Consider the following 7,700-nt stretch of genomic DNA (forward strand, 5'->3'; position numbering starts at 1 on the left):
ATACCCTCTGTTGGTTACAGCCCACCGCAGAGCACAGGGAACCTATGCACTGTTCCGATATGACCTGCACTGGGAAGAGATCTGAGAAAGGACGGGCATATGCGTGTGGGTCATACGCGACTGGGCCACTTTGCTCTACAGCAGAAACTACAAACAACTGTCATAACTATAAATCAGCCACATTCCAATATGAAGTAAAAGTGTTTAAAAACAGAAAAACACTACTTACGCCTGGCTGCTTCTCCAAGAGCTAATCCTGTACTGTTTGGAGACCTTCGCTCACACATCTTAGGATAAAGGAGGTTTGAGGACAGCTGTTTCTTTTAAACCTCAGCCTCCAGGGGTCCCAGGAGCAGGCCACCGGAGGAGACAGCGGTGCTAACGGGATCCCAGCAGGAGCCAGCGCGGGCACACTCCCCGCTGCCCTCGGGGCCCATCGCGTCTCCAGACAGAAGGCGTCTCACCGGACGGAAGGCAGCTCATCTTTCCCAGCGCTGAGCAAGCGCCAGGCCCCGGGCAGTATAAAAGGGAGGGGCAGACTCAGCCCGGGCGCTGGGGACACGGGAGGACGTCCGCCCGCAGGAGCAGCCTGAGCAGCCGGGGAGGACCACAGAGTAAGCCCCGGGTGATGTGGGTGAGCCCGCTGTGGGCACGCGTGGGAGCCGGGCCACACGCACGCCTTCTGGGGGTCTCTTTACCTTCGTCTTCAGCCCTTCCCACTCAGAATTCCGGAGCCGTCCCCAGCCTCCCTGTCCCTGCTTCCCGCCCCAGGGCTGGCTGCGGTGGGTCTGTGTCCGCCACCCGCTGCTTTCTGGTGGCCTCTTCTGTCTGTCTGTCTGTCTGCCTGTGTCCCTGCTCTGTGAGGACCTGGAGGGCTACTCTGGGCTTCCCTGGGGTGAGAGCTCTGAGACCCTGTGTCTCTGGGAAGCCCCAGAGAGAGGAGCAGCCGAGCTCCCCTTAAAATGCCAGGTTCCCCCCGGGTCTGAATGAGCCCAGCACCCACCCCGGTCCTCCCGGAGGAGAGGCCTTCCATGGAGTGTATGCCCCCCAAGCAGTCAGCACCCCCACGCCCTCCCATGCCGTCAGCCCGTTTTTGCCATTTAATCACCGGCCGCCCTAACTGTAGAGGACTCGGCCCTTGGGGACAAACTGCTCATCTCTAAGCCTCTTTGGTCTACAGGGCCCTCACAAGGTGGTCACCCTCCCACCCCCTCAGATCCTGCCCCTACGGCCCTCACAGGCTGGCCTCGGCCCTGTCTCCTGAGCTGGAGGTCACAACGGCAGCAATAGCCTCGTGACGTCACAAGGAGCACTTGGAAGATGCTCCTGGTCCCTGTCCTTGGCTGCCTGGGCCTAGTTCCGGAACCTTCCGGAGCCCCCAGCAGGGTGGTGCATCTTAGAGGGGGCTGGGCAAAGGCTCACACGGTAAACTTCCAGGGTGGAGGGCTGTCCCAGGACGGGAGACAGCCCCCTTGCTTGCCCCCTGAGCCCCGGGACAGCCAGCGTTCCCAGGGCAGCGCAGAGCTCGGGCAGCTGCACACCGGACGTGCCTGCGTCCAGAGACCAAGGGCCTTCACAGTGGAAGGCGGCCTCCTCCCGCAGCCTCCTGGAGCCCAGGCCAGCCTCCACGGGGAGTGGTTCCTCCACCAAGCGCACTCCCTCTGAACTCGGGTCAGTAGGCCGGCGAGGGGAAAAGGCCAGGCTGATGAAGTGGCTCTGCGTCCAGGCAGGCCGGGGCTCTGCTTCCCCTGGACATGAACGTGCAGGACTCACTGCCGCAGAGGCCCGGGGCCTCGCTCATGTGCACCGGGGACAGAGGCCTGGGGCCACGCTCGTGTGCACCGGGGACAGAGGCCCAGGGCCTCCCTCGAGCGTGCAGCTGGGCTGTGATCAGGAGAGACTGAGGCCCCAGGGCGGTGGCGGGCAGGCTGGCCGTGGGCTATGCTCTCCTCGGGGTCCTCACCATTCGCAGAGGGGCTATTGGCCCACTTCTTTTTTGCATGGTCTTCTTAGTATCAGGGTGAGGCTGACCTCATCATATTACGAATTGAGAAGCGTCCCTGTCTCTTCGGTCTTTTGGACTAAGTTTGAGACATGTAGGTGCTGACCCTTCTTTGATGTTTTGCAGAATCTATCTGTAAAGCATCTGGCCCTGGACTTTCATTTGTCAGCAGGTTTTGCGGTTGGTTGGTCTGTCGTCACTACTGATTCCATTTCATTACCGGTAATCAGCCTGATCTACTTCTTCCTGAGTCAGTCCTGGGAGACTGTATGTCACTGATCCTGTGGGTTCACCCATTTCTTCTGAGCTGTCCATTTTATTGGTGCATAGCTGTTCACAGTAATCTCCTCTGATCACTTGTATCTCTAGGGTGTCAGTTGTAACTTCTCCTTTCTCATTTTTGATTTTATTTATTTGAGTCCTCTCTCTTTTTCTTGATGAATCTGGATAAAGGTTTATCAATTTTGTTTATCATTTCAAAAACCAACTCATCGTTTCACTGATTCTTTTTCTGTCTTCTGGGCGGTCTCTTCTCATTGATTTCCACTCTCTGATTGTTCCGAGTTCTTTCCTTCCAGTAATCCTGGGCTCTCTTCGCTCTTCTTTCTCTAGTCCTGTAAGCATGAGGCTACGCTGGCTGTTCGAGGCTGTTCTCGTTTCCTGAGCCAGACTTGTGCTGCTGTGGCCGCATTGATTGTGGATTGCTGTGCTTCCATTTTTATTTGTCTCCAGACATTGCTTTTATTTCCTTCCTATGTCTTCTGTGATACATTGGTTGTTTTGGACCATATTGTTCAGACTTTATATGTTTGTTGATTTTGCAGTATTTTTTAATTGATTTCTAGTCTCATAATGTTGTATCCAGAAAAGATGTTTGATATGATTTCAATCTCCTTAAAATTATTGATACTTCTTTTGGAGAATGCTCCATATGCACTTGAAAACAATGTGTATTCTGCTGCTTTTGGATAAAATATATACGTATGCATCTGTAAATGTATGTGTAAGTTATGATTTTCCCAGGAGTCCTGTATGGATGTGAGAGTTGAACCGTAAAGAAGGCTGAGCACCAAAGGACTGATGCTTTTGAACTGTGGTGTTGGAGAAGACTCTTGAGAGTCCTTTGGACTGCAAGGAGATCCAACCAGTCCATTCTAAAGGAGATCAGTCCTGGGTGTTCATTGGAAGGACTGATGCTGAGGCTGAAACTCCAATACTTTGGCCACCTGATGTGAAGAGCTGACTCATCAGAAAAGACACTGATGCTGGGAAAGATTGAGGGCAGGAGGAGAAGGGGACGACAGGGGATGAGACGGTTGGATGGCATCACTGACTCAGCTGGACATGGGTTTGAGCAGGCTCTGAGTGATAGTGAGGGACAGGGAAGCCTGGTGTGCTGCAGTCCATGAGGTCAGAAAGAGTCAGACAGGACTGAGCGACTGGACAACAACATGCGTGCGTGCATCTGTGAAGTCCATCGGCTTTAGCGGGTAGTTTGAGGCCAGTGCCTCCTCACTGATTTTCTGTCTAGACAACCCACCCCTTCGGCATGCTAGGTGTTCAGGTCTTCACTGTCACTGCGCCACTGTCGATCAGATTCTCCCTTCATGGTTAATATGTACTTTGTGTATCCAGGTGCTTGTATGTTGGGTGCATGGAGAAGGCAGTGGCCCCCCGCTCCGGTACTCTTGCCTGGAAAATCCCACGGACGGAGGAGCCTGGAGCAGCAGCAGCAGCACGTTGGGTGCAAAGATATTCACAACTGTTATGACTTCTTCCTGGATTGGCCCCTTCATCGTGCAATATAGTTTTTTATGTCTTGCTGCTGCTGCTGCTGCTGCTGCTGCTGCTAAGTCGCTTCAGTCGTGTCCGACTCTATGCGACCCCATAGACGGCAGCCCACCAGGCTCTGCCGTCCCTGGGATTCTTCAGGTAAGAATATTGGAGTGGGTTGCCATTTCCTTCTCCAATGCATGGAAGTGAAAAGTGAAAGTGAAGTCGCTCAGCCGGCGTCCAACTCCTAGCGACCCTGTGGACCGCAGCCCCCCAGGCTCCTCCGTCCGTGGGATTCCCCAGGTGAGAGACTGGAGTGGGCGCCACTGCCTCCTCCGAGTCTTGCTGCAGGTTTTGTTCTAAGGTCTATTTTGCCTGATATTAGTGGATTTCCTTTCATTTCTGTCTGCACGGCATACCCTTCCCCATCCCCTCCCCTTCAGTCTGCGTGTGTCTTTACAGTGCGAGGGAGCGCCTGGCAGGCAGCACACGTGGGTCTTGCTTTCCCACCCGTCCAGCCGCTCTATGTCTGCAGCATTCAGTTCACTGGCATTCGCAATGATTATTGACAGGTATGTGCTTATTGCCGCTCTGTTAGTTGTCTTCCATAGCTTCCACAGTTCTTTTTGCGTCTGCTTCTTTTGCTTCCTTCCCTTGTGACCTCATGACTGTTTAATGTCATGTTTGAATCCCTTTCTCTTCTTTGTGTGTCTGCTGCAGGCTTTTGATTTGTGGTTATCATGAGGTCCATAGATAACAGCTTATAGAAATACGTGACTACTTAATTTGACGGCCTCAAGTTCACTGCATTCTAACAACCCTGCGTTATCACCCCACACACGTTTGGTTTGCTGATGCCACATTTTACACCTTAACCACTTAGTGTGGACATAGATGATTCTAATGCTTTTGTCTTTAAACCTCCTGCTAGACTTACAAGCAGCCGCTCTATGACTTTTGCTCGATGTTTGCCTTTACCAGTGAGATTTTTTTTCTTTCATAGTTTTTATGGAGAAGTCCCTCTAACATTTCTCGTAAGGCCGGTTTAGTGGTGCTGAAATCTTTTGGCTTTTGTTCGTCTGTAAAGCTTTTTCTCTCCCCTTCACATCTGAGCGGTGGCCTTGCCGGTTAGAGCAGCCTTGGTTGTAGGCTCCCTTTCATCACTTAGTACATATAGCACCACTTCTTTCTGGCGAAGTTTCTGCTGAAAGGTCAGCTAGTGGTCTTATGGGCATTTCCTTGTAGGTGACTAGCTGGTTCCCTCCTGCAGCTTCTAAGATTCCACCTTTATCTCTAATCTGGCCGCTCTAACTGTGGTGCCGGCCTCTGTGAGTCTGGCCGCTCTAACTGTGGCGTGCTGGTGCCTCTGTGAGTTGTCTTTGTTTAGGGCTCTCTGTGCTTCCTGGACCTGGCTGTTCTTTTCCTTTCCCACGTCAGGGAAGTTTTCAGCAACTGTTTCTTCAAAGGAGTCATCTGCTCTTTTTCCCATCTTTTCTCATTCTGGGACCTTTGTACGTGATGTTGTTATAGAAGTCTCTTAAACTGGCCTCATTTTTCACTCTTTTTTTCCTTTCTCTGTTCAGCTCCGATGATTTCACCGCTCCATCTTCCAGATCACAGACCCCTTCCTCTGCACAATCTAATCTACTGTTGATTCCTTCTGGTGTTGGTGGTTTTCTTCAGCAACTGTTTCCTTCAGCTCTGTTTGGTTCCTCTTTACATTATCTCTCTGCTGAAAATCTCACTGTGTTTATCCTTCTTCTGCGTCCATGAGCATCTTTTTGAGCGTAGCCGTGAACGCCTTAGTAGGTAGATGGCTGACCCTTACTCTTAGTTCTTTCCCTAAGCGCCTCTGCATCCTGCTTTTGCCCAACTCTCTGTGTCGTCTCTATGTGTTGGGCTATTTGGTTACTCTTCCCAGTCTTGGATGAGAGGCCTTAGGTGAGAGATGTCCTTGGGGGCCGTCGGCATGCCCCTCTCCGGTCCCCAGAGCTCCATGCTGCAGGAGGGCCCCTCTGTGGGCCACATGGACCCTTCTGTCGTGGGGGGGCTGACTGCGGCAGACCCCCTGAAGGGCAGGGCAGGCCTCCTGAGCAGTGAGCCATGTGGCCCCAGCAGGGAGTGTGACAGCGGCCGGCCCACTGACAACCTGGGCCAGCCCCCCACGTGCTGACCTGGGGGCACCCAGGATGGACCAAGAGCAGCCGCATGTGGGGCCGGGGGAGCCCCCAGGGCTGGCACTGGCCCCTGGTGGCTGGGGCTGGACCCTGGACTTGCTGTGGGCAGAGCTAGGTCCCTAGGCGCATGGTGCCCAGCCAGTGGTGGGCGGGAGAGGACGGGTGCTGACAGCTCATGCTGGCCAAGCCACTGGCATCAGAGGCCAGGAGGAGGGCTCCAACGTGGTGCCGGCCAGCGCCGGTGCCCACTTGACAGCACAAGCCTCCCACGGGGGCTGCTGCCAGCACCTGTGCCCCAGGGCTGTCCGCAGGGCCCCGCCTCCCCGGAGGCGTCCCAGGATCAGCAGGGGGTCTGACCCCAGCTCCTGCAGACTGCCACCCCACCCCAGGTCTCCCCAGCCTGGACAAGCAGAGTCTGTTCCCGCAGCCCCCCGGCTCTCTTGAAAGGAAGCCAGACATTCTGGGAGCTTGTCTTCCAGCTGCAGGAGCCCCAAGCTGAGCAGCTCGACGTGGGGCTCAGACCAACCTGCTCTTTGGGGGAACCTCTGTGACTGTGAAATCCGTCCCACTGGTGAGTCGCCAGCCGCAGGGTGGGGGTCTCCATACACTGTGTCCCCACCGCTGCTGCCTGTCTGGCTGCGGGCCCCCGTTATGTCTTCAGTCCTGGGCCCCCTTTCTGCTAGTTTGCTGGCCATTCTCGTCGATGTCGCTCTGAGTGTCTGTGGGAGGAGGTGAGCTCAGGGTCCTCCTTCTCCACCACCTGGGCCCCCAGCGCTGCTGGCTTCGGAGCTGTTACTGCCGCCTCCCACGGAGCTCACACATGTGCAGCCTCCAGCCTCCTGCTGGCACACGGGGGCCCCAGGGTGCTGCCAGGTGGTCAGGAGGGGTGGGGTCTTCACAGTGCCGACCTGGCGGCAGGGCAGGGCTCACCCCTGGGGGCTCAGAAGGGGGGTGAGTGAGGCCGCACGGAGCCTGTGAGTGAGGAGGGGTCTCCCCTGGGGGCTCGGAAGGGGCCGCCCCCAGGCTCAGGGGGGTGAGTGAGGCCGCACGGAGTCTGTGAGTGAGGAGGGGTCTCCCCTGGGGCCCAGGGTATCCTGCAGCTTCATCATCACAGTGGAGCCTGGCCCGGGCTGGGCTGCTCTTGCCCCCCAAATCTAGCCTGTCCCCCACCCTGTCCCCAGTGGGTCGGGACAGCTGCCCTCCCGGCCCTCGACCCTGCCGGCTCCACCCCCTGCCCTTCTCGCCTGCAAATGTCTCCCCGCTCCTCCATCACACCCCAGCAGGTGCGGGCTTGGGCTCGGGGCACTGGGGTTAGTCACACGACCTGGCAAACCCCGATCCAGCAAACCAGCAGCTCCAGAGACTTAAAGCTGTTTCTAATGGTTCTGCTGCCAGCCCGCAGCTTCTCCTTTAGTTTTCATAAGCCCCCTGTGCCTGAGCACGGAGGGCTGGTCTCCTGAGTGCTCTTGGACCCCAAAGCAGGCAGCGGGTTATTTCCCTCTCTTCTGGCTCCCGCGCCAGCACCCCCTGCCCCTGCCCTGTGCCCTGGTCCCCAAATCACAGGGACTCAGCCCCTGCCTGCTTCCACAGGAAGGTCTGCTGGCCTTGAGCCAGCCTCCCCTGGCTCCCGCCGTGCCCCACGCGGGCCTGGGCTGGCCTTCCTCCAGGGCTCGTGGCCTTCAGATTCCCAGCTCCAGCTGCAGCGGCTCACAGCTGTGCCCACAGCCAGCCCTGTGTCCCGAGGGTCA

The sequence above is a fragment of the Ovis canadensis genome, chromosome 1 (genome assembly GCF_042477335.2).
Source record: "Ovis canadensis isolate MfBH-ARS-UI-01 breed Bighorn chromosome 1, ARS-UI_OviCan_v2, whole genome shotgun sequence".
NCBI classification, from domain to species: Eukaryota; Metazoa; Chordata; class Mammalia; order Artiodactyla; family Bovidae; genus Ovis; species Ovis canadensis.